General features: G+C 42.6%; 1 pseudogene; it reads right to left on the bottom strand.

Moving 5' to 3' along the window:
- Positions 1-702: 702 nt before the first annotated feature.
- On the bottom strand, positions 703-12,081 carry LOC125313885 (annotated as a pseudogene).
- Positions 12,082-12,331: the final 250 nt, after the last annotated feature.

Below are 12,331 nucleotides of genomic sequence, written 5' to 3'. Positions count from 1 at the left end.
GGCGAAAGCGCAAGATTCTCATGGCCATTTTCTTCGATCAAATTGAGGGAGCACAAATTGAGCGAGCAAGAGTCGGGAGATGAATCGCTCGTTTTTTGGAAAAGACAATATGATAGGGCTTATGCGGTCAATACGCCGCCAAGAGACACCCAAACCATTGAAGATGATCATGCCTCCGACGATTTGGGGCTTTAGGGTTCAAGAAGGGGAGAGAAGGCGCGGAGAGGGAGGGAGGGGCGCGTCGTTTTGGGTCTATGATTAGTAAGTTATCAAAAGTTCTTTTGACAAGGGTTGGGCCATCTACGGGGTTTCTGATTAACTTCTTTTCAAATATCTATCATTACTAATGTCCTAAGGAGGACTTGAAGGACAATGGTAGCGTGGTCTAATACGAAAATGCGCATGTGAGGTATAATGCCAGTTTAGGATTCACATCAACTAAGCAAAATTATACAACATTCTATGTAATTTCACATTGATTAAAGATGGGTTCTCGTATTTTCTTATTAATTAAGGGAAAATCCATGTAATTTTGTTCATCGAAGTTTGGGCTGAATAGCTAAAAGAGGACATTGCTCATTTCCTTTTCCCCTACATCAAAATCAAGATTGGGTATCGCATTTTGATGATCTAGCAATGTTTATTCACTTACAAATCCAAACCACAAAAACAAGACCACGATGTTTGCATTTACTTATAACTTTATCGCTTTCCATACAATTCACAAGCTTTATGGGCTTCTTCCCCATTGTTGCGCGTCGAAATCTTTCGACAGGGCTTTCTTGGTTGTGGGTTATTGGCCCAAAATGACTGTAGCCCAAAAAGGGTTGCTAACGCGAGAATCTTTTATCCAACTTAATTCGTTCGTTTTCCGAAACGGAGTTCTAGGTTAGTTTTGGACAGAGGGTGTCAAATGCAATATATGTTTTTATTAACACAAAAGGCGTGATACGGACCCTCAATAACTTCGACAACCCAACACGTGCAATAGTCGAGGTGTGTAGCAAGCTTCGACAAGACTCCGGAACTAAATTGACAGGGTCAGACATAAATGTAGGACACAATACTGAAATTCAATCAACAGCACTAGACGTGGGATTATAGGACACAATACCGGAATTGAATCGACGGTGCTGGGCAAGATGGATGTAGGGTACAACACCGGAATTGAATCAACGATACCGAACCTAATGAGCAAACGTCGAAATCTAATCGACGACACCTAACTCTGGATATGAAACTCGCCGGAATTGAATCGACGACGGGAATTTGAAAAACTACGGCTAGGCTAGGCTAAAGGCTAAGAGCTAGTTGAAAAGGTAAATGTTTTGTGTTTGTTGTTTTCATTGTGTCTTGCTACTACGGGGTATTTATAGGCGGACTCTTTGGTAACCGTCGAGCGGTTTCTTCCTTTGGTCCCACGTTCTATCCTTTTCTATAAGCCACGTGGAGGGTTCTTTCAACGGTTCCTTGGTCTTTGCACCTTTTCTTTTTACCTCGTGGGGATTACCACCAATCTCTTTGATCGGTTTGATCACTCCTTTGGTAACCTCCTTTGGGTGTACTCGTGTTTCGCATAAACTTGGTGACTTATATCCCTCATTTGACTGCTTTAAAGAAATCATTCTAGTCATTACCGGAAAAGGATCAATATCCACATCCAGCGGAAACTTTCTTTTGTCCTCGCCGAACTTGATCTTCCCTTGTCGAATTGCTTCTTGGATGTTCTTTTTGAGAACTAAACAATCCGAGGTGTTATGGCTCCACGAATGGTGCCATTTGCAGTACTTCTTCCCCGCTAATTCCTCCTTGAACGGTATTTTACGTCCTTCCGTTAGCCCGATTTGTCCATCGCCCAACAATATGTCAAAAATTTCTTCCGTCCGGTTTGCATCGAATGAATAATACACTGCCTCATTTGCTTTAGCCATTATAGTTGACTTTTCTTTCATCCTCGTTGACTTTAGTACTTGGTAAGTGTATGGCTTATCGATGGTTAATTGGGCGACGACCACTTCGACGAGATCCGTTAATTCCTCATTGAAGTCGGGTGACTCGACAAAACTTATGTTTCCCCTCCGGGTATGCCTCTTGTCTTTTTCCTTGAGCAGACTCTCATGCTTCATCGCCATCGTGGATAACTCGAACAGATCCGCACATGGATGCCCGACCATCCTATCTCGTATTTTGAATTTCAACCCGTTGAAAGCGAACTCTGCGAACGTTTTTTCGGGTAAGGGAACTAAGCATTTGTTCCTAGCCCGTTTAAACCTTGCAATAAACCGGTCGGCAATCTCACTTGTCATTTGCTTCATTGTTGATAAATCAGCTACCGACAAATTGGACACCGCTCTTTGGAACTACCCATGAAACAAACGTTCCATCTGCTCCCATGTCGGCACCGAATTGGGTGGTAGCTCGGTATACCATGTAAAGGCTGTCTTTGACAAGGATAAAGGAAAGAGCCTTAACTTCCAGTGATCCGCATATGTAGCATCTCCACATAGTGCTAGAAAACGATTGATATGTTCATACGTAAACTAATCGTCTTCACCAGTGAACAGTGTGAACTCGGGTATTTTATATCCTCTCGGATACGGGATCGTATCCATCCAATTAGGATATAGCTTTCGGTAGACATTAGCTCTATATACGACCATTGGGTCAACATATATGGGCACCTGGTCAACCACCGGCTGATGGTACCGTGATTGATATGGCATTTGATATCCAGGTTGTGGTACATGATACACAGGGTTGTATAACAGCTGAAACATAGGCTCATGACCTGGTGGTTGTGGAGCTTGATTCATCCGTTGATACCCAGGCCGTACGACTTGATATCCAAACCGGCCCGAGTCTCTGGCTAGGGGAAATTGGTCTTGCCCCCTGGCTCGCCATTGCCCCCTACGGGGTATTGGTACTCCCTCTTGGTTTTCGGTGACCATGGGCGTCGGTTGTTCGTTGACAGGGACCGGGTTATATTGGGCAAATACCTCTTGACGAGCAACATTCACATCCCGTCGAGCAGGATGTCCCTGAAACATACCTGTCTCTGTAGGCATATCTTGTCGAATAGGATGTCTAGGGAACATACACGTGTCTGCATTTACCGGGGGTCTAGGTTTGTTGGCCGGTAACGCCTCCCTCGTTGCCAGATCCGCGTAGGTGCTAAAGGCTCAATATTTTGTTCGACGAGACCTACGTTCGGCGATGTTGTTACCGGTAACACGCCGTTCGCTGCTGGTATGAGGCCATTCCCTCCTTGAACATGAGATGGGTTGACCGTAATTTCGTGCTGTCCCGCAACACATTCGTGATATGTGTTGATGATTAACGGCCTGACAACCTCGGTCATTCGCTGGACCATGTGATCAGCAAACTCATTCTGGACTTCCTCGATGGTGCGTCTTATCAAAGTTAACATGGTGGGTGTCATTTCTGGATTTCTCCTTGGCTCTTCGACGTTCTGTCTAGAGACTTCGACGTCCTCTATTTGGACCCGATGGGCTGTAGATGACTCCACCCGTTGCATCTCTCCTAGGAGTTCGTCTCCAACACCGTCTAAGTTATTACGTCCTCTTGTGCGTGGCATAACACCTCTCTCGAACCGATACTAAAGGTCCCACCGGGCGTGCTAAAAAAGATTGTTGCGCGTCGAAATCCTTCGACAGGACTTTCTTGGTTATGGGTTCTTGGCCCAAAATGACCGTAGCCCAAAAGGGGTTGCTAACGCAAGAATCTTTTATCGAACTTAATCCGTTCGTTTTTCGAAAAAGAGTTAGGGGTCAGTTTTGGACAGAGAGTGTCAAATGCAATAGATGTTTTTATTAACACAAAAGGCGTGATACGGACCCTCAATAACTGCGACAACCCAACACGTGCAATAGTCGAGGTGTGTAGCAAGCTTCGACACGACTATGGAACTAAATTGACAGGGTCGGATAGAAATGTAGGACACAATACTGGAATTCAATTAACAGCCTTGGATGAGGGATTATATGACACAATACCGGAATTGAATCGACGGTATTGGACAAGATGGACGTAGGGTACAACACCGGAATTGAATCAACAAGATCGAACCTAATGAGCAGACGTCGGAATCTAATCGACGACACCTAACTCTGGATATGAAACTCGCTGGAATTGAAACGACGACGGGAATCCGGAAAACTACAGCTAGGCTAGGCTAAAGGCTAAGAGCTATTTGAAAAGACAAGTGTTTTGTGTTTGTTGTTTTCCTTGTGTCTTGCTACTACGGGATATTTATAGGCAGACTCTTTGGTAACCGTCGAATGATTTCTTCCTTTGGCCCTACGTTCTATCCTTTTCCATAAGCTACGTGGAGGGTTCTTTCGACGGTTCGTTGGTCTTCACGCCTTTTCTTTTTACCTCGTGAGGATTACCGCCAATCTCTTTGGTAACCGCTCCGATCGTGGCTCTTCCTCGCGCGCTTTTCTTGTTCTTTAAGGAAATGGCGCCAGAATTCATCCCGACACGTGGCACCTTTTTGATCGGTGTGTACCTTGCCTCGGTGTTCTTTCTTGTGGCTGATTGTCGCCCCCTCACGTGCTTGTCACGAGCCTTCTTGGATTATTTTTAGGTGTCAACACCCACAAAAGAGTTGTGTCTGGTCATACACCATAAGTGAATCCACATTACAGCCCCTTCTGGTTTGCTTTTCCTTCTCCTTGGGGTCACGACAGGGTCATCGCAGGACGGCTTCGAAAACTGGTGCTGCGAGCTAGTTCCTTGTCCTACAACTACTAGCCAATCCTCGGTATCCATACGACTAACTAAGCTAGCATGACAGGCACTTCCCGATACCTGTCTAGACTCAGCGGTTTCTGTCCGACAAAATTTGCACAATTCTTCTACACCTTTCGGCTCGTCCTTGCAAAGGTTTTCCTCAAAAGGATGCACACAGTTGATGGCAGGCTCTTCGGAAGAGATCCTGCTGCTGTAGGAAGGTGAGAAGTTTCATCTGCTAACGCAGAATTTTGCGCGGCATCGCAAGCTTCTTGTCCTGTCTCAATAGTTTAGCTCAGTTCCTTGCCAAAGCTCTCCTTCCTTGGGGCTGACTTCCCTAGCATCACCTTCTTCCTTGTTTACATAGAAGGTTTCAGTAGATTGTACTGACTTGGTCCTGAGCTCGCATTCTCGACAAAGACGGCGTTGATACATTCATTCCTAAGTCTGATCTCCTGCTGAAGTGCGATAAGACAACATTGTACTCATTTGGCCTGTGATGTTTAAGAAACATAAACAAGAAACAAAAGAGAGCCGGCACGTCAACTTGAAGAGGCTCAACGATCACCTGATAGTGCCACAGCTTTCTGATTTGTGCATAGGCTCTTTTTCAGCAGCAGCATTGTTCCAGGGAAAACCATAAAGTTGATCTTGTTAAGTGCCTCCTTTTCATCCGTTTGCACAATCTTGAAGCCAAAACCTTCCGATCATGTCTGCATCAAATCTGGGATTGCAGCTATCACAAGTTTTTCCACTACAAAAGTCACGAGTAGCTGGACAAATCACACAGGAAGAGTGATTAAATGTTTAACTATGCCAATGATCAATCGTTACAAATCACAAGAGCTCGAGATGCTGCTAAATAGATAGTGATTTTACTACCATGACATAGCAAAGTAATCGTTATTTTATGTTTCAACCATTGCCATCACCAGTATAGTCATCTCATGGATGAAGCCACACAGGCACCCGCGGGCATTAAGGCAAATTTTTAGAAGAGGCCACTAGTACAATCAGGTCTTCAGTGGAAAGTGTAGATATGAGATAATATTAGGAAGAGATGTGCTTCAGTAAAGGTGAAGAACAATGAGACTAGTTTATCCACAGAGGCTGAGATTCAAGATACATCAATGTGGTTTTAAGGGTAATATAAAAAGGAAGCACATGCTTCGGAGCTCCAATTCTCAATCATCAAAGGGAGAAAAAACCTTTGATAAATAATCTAACACCTACACTTGGAGCAATCTTTGGACTCATCTTTAGATGGTTAGGGATAGAGATTCTTATTCTCATCACGGCAGTCCCCTGAGTACTCCTAAGAAACAAGTTTGTTTCAATAGTTAGCTCGTTGCACTAACGAATTCCATAAGTGTGTCTTAGGTCTAGACGACTGGCACATTTATGGCACTACCAATCACTTTGGCTTTCGACCCCAAAAAAAAAAAAAAAACAAATCACTTTGGCTGATTAGTCTGAAATGTAAGTGTCTAGTCATAGAACAATATTAGAGCTTACCTTCTCTGTAGCAATCATAAGGCGTCGACACACTCCCTGCCGCCTGTATTTGCTACAAGTTGCAATTAGTGGCATCTCTGCAACTGCTATTCCATGAATCCAGCAAACCGAAGGCCCATCAGTATATGTACACCTATAGTCAATGATTGGCCCAGAGATGATCTTATCCCATAATAGTTCCCCGAGTAACTCAGGGTAAGATACAATTTATGAAGAAGACAGTTTCCGGACTTCCACCAATTGAGTGAACTTAGGTTCCTCAGGCAACCCTACCTTTGTTAAGACAAATGTAATAGAGATACAACTGTCAAGAGTACTCCTGAAAGTTTAGATGGTGCAGGTTTTACAGTTATAAAGCACACAAGGACAAGTGCTAGAACAGGGTTATGGTCCTTATCAGGCAAAACACCCACAATAACAAACTCAGTTAAAAGTTAGAGATTTTACTCAAAAGCAAACTGTACATAGGAAGAATTACCAGCACATAGAGTCAGTATTTAGGAGCTAAAGATATTGTTCCCGATACCAAGTAGCTCTTCAATAATCACACCTGGCAGCATCGCAAGATGTTGAAAAAGATTCTTGATGCTCTACGGTAAACAATTCAGGACATTCCAGATAAATGAAACATCCAAACCTGACACGCGCAGCAGATATTAACACGACATCTTTCTCCAGGACCATGGTATAAGGGCCGCAAAAGTTCAGCCTTGTGAAGTCTGACCTACATATCACCAAGAGGAGGAATGAGAGTTAATTAAAAAGGAATGAAGCAAATACGGAGATACCTCATTGGGGTCGAAAATGCGAAACTGAAGTTGCAAAAAAGGAAAAAAAGAAAAAAGAAAAGCCAGGGGAAGAAGAAAGACATGATGCATGACAAGAAGTTTCCCAAGGTAATAGCCAGAAAGTTAAAGACATTTGAGGTTTGCAAGTCAACAAATGGGAAGAGCGAGAGAAGCAAACTCGCCCCCAATTATATAGAACATGAGGTATCATATCTATCCCATTCTTGGATCCAGCGTGGAGACAAAGCATTCCTCCGTTATATTCAAAGCAACAGCCAATTTCAAGTTACATTCTTCCTTAAGAGCAAACCCTTGGGCTGAACGATCCTTCTGGTCATCGTGAATGCATCTAGGCAGAATCCAAGAACATTTCTATACCTTTCCATAGTGAAGACACATTGAATTTGGGTGCATGCCTGAACCATCCTCTTGCATTCATTCTATATGTCAAAGGAAGAAATGGCGATGCTTTCAGATGCAATTCTTCGAGGATTTAGAGGGTTCATGAAACATAGAGGCAGAAGGCTGTAAAAGTTTTCTTTCATCGCTGAACTTGGTTCTGGAGGAAGATAGCCAATGAGGAAACAAGTTCTACAAGTTCCCTCAGTCATTATCTACATTCCACAAGTTCCCTAGATAACTGACCTTTCTCCAATGCAAGGCCCGGATGTATCAGTGGTTGCTTTTCTGGAAGGAATACCAGTTGATCTGTCCAAGATTTGGCTAGATCAAACATCAGGCAGGGCTTAATAACTGCAGTAGTTCTTTTCTTAAATTTCTCATTATGCCGATCTGACAAAACAAAATGAGCAGTTGCATAGCACACATACACCTCTTGACATCCTTCACCACAAAACCACATATCAGTTATCTCTGGGTCCACATTCTTTCCTTCATGCATGACTTGTGATCTGTTCATATATCATCCTTATTAAATGAAGTACTGAATTAGACTTAAAAGTTGCCAGGAGAGGCGTCATGGATTGAATAAGTATACCAGTCCACGATAAACCTCTTTTTTAAGTAAAATATGCATTCCTAAGTATTGCTGCATGGATCAATAATCAAATTAAAGACTCAAGAATATCTGAGTCTTCACAAAGATCAATGAAGAGAATGCTCAAACCAAACAACACTAACGAGGTATCTCTTTGTCACCAAGAGATAATTTTGTTCAAGTGCCAGACTCAATACAAAAGACTGTATGCGGTCGTTTGAAAATCATAAAATCACCAGAGAATTAGCATTATCTTGTCCTAAATACTATTTAATATAGCAGCCAAGTTCCTAAGGATGGACAGAACTGCATTTGAACGATTTTACTTGAAAAATTAATATAAAACCACCCCTGAAGATGATATTCTCTTTTCATATGTGAACCAGTCCTGCTTGACAAGCCAACCTCCACAGACTAAGCTAATATGACTATTTCAAAATTGAACCCAATCTTCAAATTCTCCATCAATGTTTCAGTTGTTTCCAGATAAACAACGGACGAGAATCTGATAATGATTTAACTTATCAACGAATAATCAGTGAAAGAACCCAACTTTGGATTCACATGATACTGAAGTTCACTCATCCAGTGTCAAACATTCAACAGCTATTCAACGGTTCTCGATTTTGGCCCTAAAAAAAAACGGTTCTCGGTGAATTGAGGCTTTGGCTCGACATTGAATCCCAAATCAGCGAAGGGTTCTAATTTCTCTATCATATCTTTCGATCCAGGCACACCACAAAAACCATAAATAAGACTGAAGAAATGTGTGTTATATTTGTGTTCACAATTGCAAACACTTCAGTGTATCTTTACAGTCTGCAGCCTTCTTCATCATCAACTGGGCATCCACATGTTCGACAAGTGCAGTTGGGACAATGTCAATTGCCCTCAGGCAGGTCTGCAGTGGTAAAAGAAAATTATTCGAATCAACCGACTTGGTATATCTCATCCCATTGGACAAAAGATACACAGCCTAATGAATATAAAGAGAAACAAACCACAAGCTAGACATTTTGGGACATGTTACGAACTTAAGCTTAAAACTCCCCGCCTCTATAGCAGGAACTTGTATGTAAACCTACTTTAATATAAGTAAAGTTCCTGATCCCGATCCATGTATGCCTGATCCCGATCCATGTCTGCTTGGGGAGAAAAAAGAAGAAGAAGAAGAAGGATTTGATATGAGGTTGTACACTTTTGTCTTTCCGTAGTTTTAAAGGGCATAGCTCAAGGAACCAACCGAAGAAGCAAATGTGAAACAGACACATGAGATACCTCTGTCGGCAAGCAAGCGTGATGAAAAGTACAGGGACTGTTGTCACAGCAAATCAATTCACCCCCATCACCACAGATTCCACAAAAATTCTCATTAGGATCATTGTTGTCAACTTGCACATTTGGCCTTCTACTTTTACTCCACTTACATTCAGATGACCAGACCTCAAGTACACAGAGGCAAATGGCTCACCTGATTCCATGAAAAGGTTCAAGCATGGACGACTCTTCTAGTACCCTGCATGAGCTTTGAATTAGAAACTGATTGCACCACAGCACAACACCAGCAAATGACACCATTCCAAGTGACCTGACCATCCTTCTTCATGGTATTGTCTTTAAGATCACGGCATTGGATAACATCATTAAGAGGTTCTTCTCTGGAATTTATCAACCATGACGACGCACCTCTAGCACCTAGCAAGCAGCTCCCATCCATTGATGCCTTGCCCAACCTCCCGAAAAACATTGGAGGAAACCTGCATGCACCCTTCTGCCTCCTCAGCATCCTTCTAGCCCCATTCTGCGACTCTTGGTTTTCGGCGTAGAATTGGAAGCACTTACACTGACTTCTTGCATTTTCATTATCGCTGAGACAAGCAGCTCATCATCTTCAATATCACACTTTCTTTTCTTTGATTTAACTTTCGAAGTATCACATTCTTGGCTAATCTTCCTATATTTCAGCTTTCTCTTCTCACTCTAGTGCTTGGCAAGGCTGAAACCCGAGGACTTGGCACTTCCTTTAAATCTTTCTTCAGTTGCCAAAAGATCCTGAACCTCACTTGTCTGCACCAACACCAAGAGACTCGTACTCGTTGGGCAAAGTTGCGCCCATTATATCATCCTCGTCCGATGTTAACTTTAATTCAGATATCTTCTTTGACTTCCCTCTTATTTTCTTTCTCAAACTATCATCTGCCGGCACATCACTGCAGTCCACTTCTTTTTGCCTTGCCCAGACTACTCGACAGCTTCGGAATTCAATAAGATGGTTACACCTGGTTCGTCTCTGTAAAGCGAATAAGGTGGATAACATTTAGATTTTTCTTACAAATAAACCAAATTGTTTATATCAGACAAAAGGTTTGCAAGATTTGCAGTTATCTGAAAAACAAGACTGAGAAGGGAAAGCTGCCAGATTTCTTCTCGTCTTAATAGCATCTTGGTCCTTAAATGGCTCTTCTTTATTTTCACAGGTCACCATCGATACACCTTCCAAAACTTGCTTATACTTTCCATGTCATGCCCAGAACCCTCTTCATTGCAGCTCTAGCAATTCGACTTTCCATCGACACCCAGATGGGACACTGTTCTGAACCCTTCAAGTGGAACACTTACACTTTCTGAATGAGCAGGACACTAATACAGGGTATGGCCAGATGAAGTGCCACCACCAGGACCAGGAGCTGGTAATGATAGGAGATCTGGGTTGCAGATTTTGTTCCCCCAAGAGTGATCCGCTTTTGCATAGGCAGTTTGAATAGAAGTAGCGATGATACTGTCAGTCATACGAACATACATCCCGGTCAAAAAAGTCCACCACTCCCATCAGTTCTTTGTATGCCATATCCTAAGGAACAGTCAGTGCTAGATTGCTTTGCAGAAGCAAACCAGCTCCCATCAACATCCATCACCTCACTTCCCCAGGCCTGAGATGAATCACCAAGGATACCTGAAATTTGGCTCGCATTGCAAAGCTCTGCACAGATATCATATTTTTTTTCACAGAAAAAGCGCCATTTCTTTTCCTGTTTATGTCCGGGAGCAAACTTGGTCTTATTTATACTACTACATCTTTTCTCAGTAAACCAATTTTCTTATCAATGAACATTACTTCTATTAAGGGATTTAATTAGGGGTGTGCAAACTAGACCGGACCGGCCCGGACCAACCCGGGACCTGCCCGGACCGGCCGGGTTGGTCCGGTTCTTGAGGTGGATGGTCCGGTCTCCGGTCCCAATAAATGGGACCGGTGACTCCGGTCCGGTCCCGGGTCTGCATTGGGAAACCGCTAATAATATATAATTATTTATATATAAATATATACAATTGCAAAAAAATTAAAACAAAACAAATAATAAAAGTCCACGCCCATTTTTTCCCAACCCCGCACGGTCCTCCTCCTCAAGACTCTCTTTTAGTCTTATTTTCCATCTTATTTTTGGTCATATTTTCTCCATGCAGGCTTTTTGAGTGCGGTTGGTGATGTTTTTATCATGTAATGCTGGATTTGGTATTGAATTCGAATATTTTGGTCAAGTTCATCGATCATAAAAGTCATAAGCATGTTTTTACCACGGCATAATTTATTAAGTTGACTATATTTTCAATAGCTAGCGGTCCTCTGACCGAATGACCGTCCGGTCCCCGTCCATTCCGGGACGGACTACGGTCCGGTCCCGGTTCCATTCCGGACCGGGACGGCCCGACCATGCACACCCCTAGATCTAATAGATTCCAGCAATGCAATGGGTTAGATAATTCTCACTGATTTAGTTCTTTCTCGATACTCAACAACAACTTTGTCAAATCTGAAAGGAACAAACTGAAATCATTCCATTCTTTACCCTCATCTTCCTGCACCAAAGCACATTGATTGGCCAGTCACATTTGTCCACATGATATCCATGCTTTAGAGAATTCACGGAATGACCTCCCTGCAGGTGATCGAAATTTCTACTCCGTATAATGCCTACTAGGTCTTTGATGAATGGTGATAAGCCATCCCAATGTGATCGTGAGATAGTAAGAAATGAGTCATTTCTGAAACTATTATCCTATGGCTCCATTTGTTTCGCAAAAATAAGTCATTTCTAAAATATATTTTTCGGAAAAATGACTATATTTTCTAGTGTTTGTTTGGGACCTGAAAATGGATTAGAAGTATTTTTCTTCGTTTGACAAGGAAAATCTAATTTGATTTTTTGCGTAGTCTTTTGGTTCGAAAATTGCTGAGGTGGCCCGATCTCCCTATGCTGGACGGCCATCACTAATATGG

Source organism: Rhodamnia argentea, chromosome 2 (assembly GCF_020921035.1).
Source record: "Rhodamnia argentea isolate NSW1041297 chromosome 2, ASM2092103v1, whole genome shotgun sequence".
NCBI classification, from domain to species: Eukaryota; Viridiplantae; Streptophyta; class Magnoliopsida; order Myrtales; family Myrtaceae; genus Rhodamnia; species Rhodamnia argentea.
Note: the sequence above shows the minus strand (reverse complement) of the source record. Positions and strands in the feature narration are given on the sequence as shown.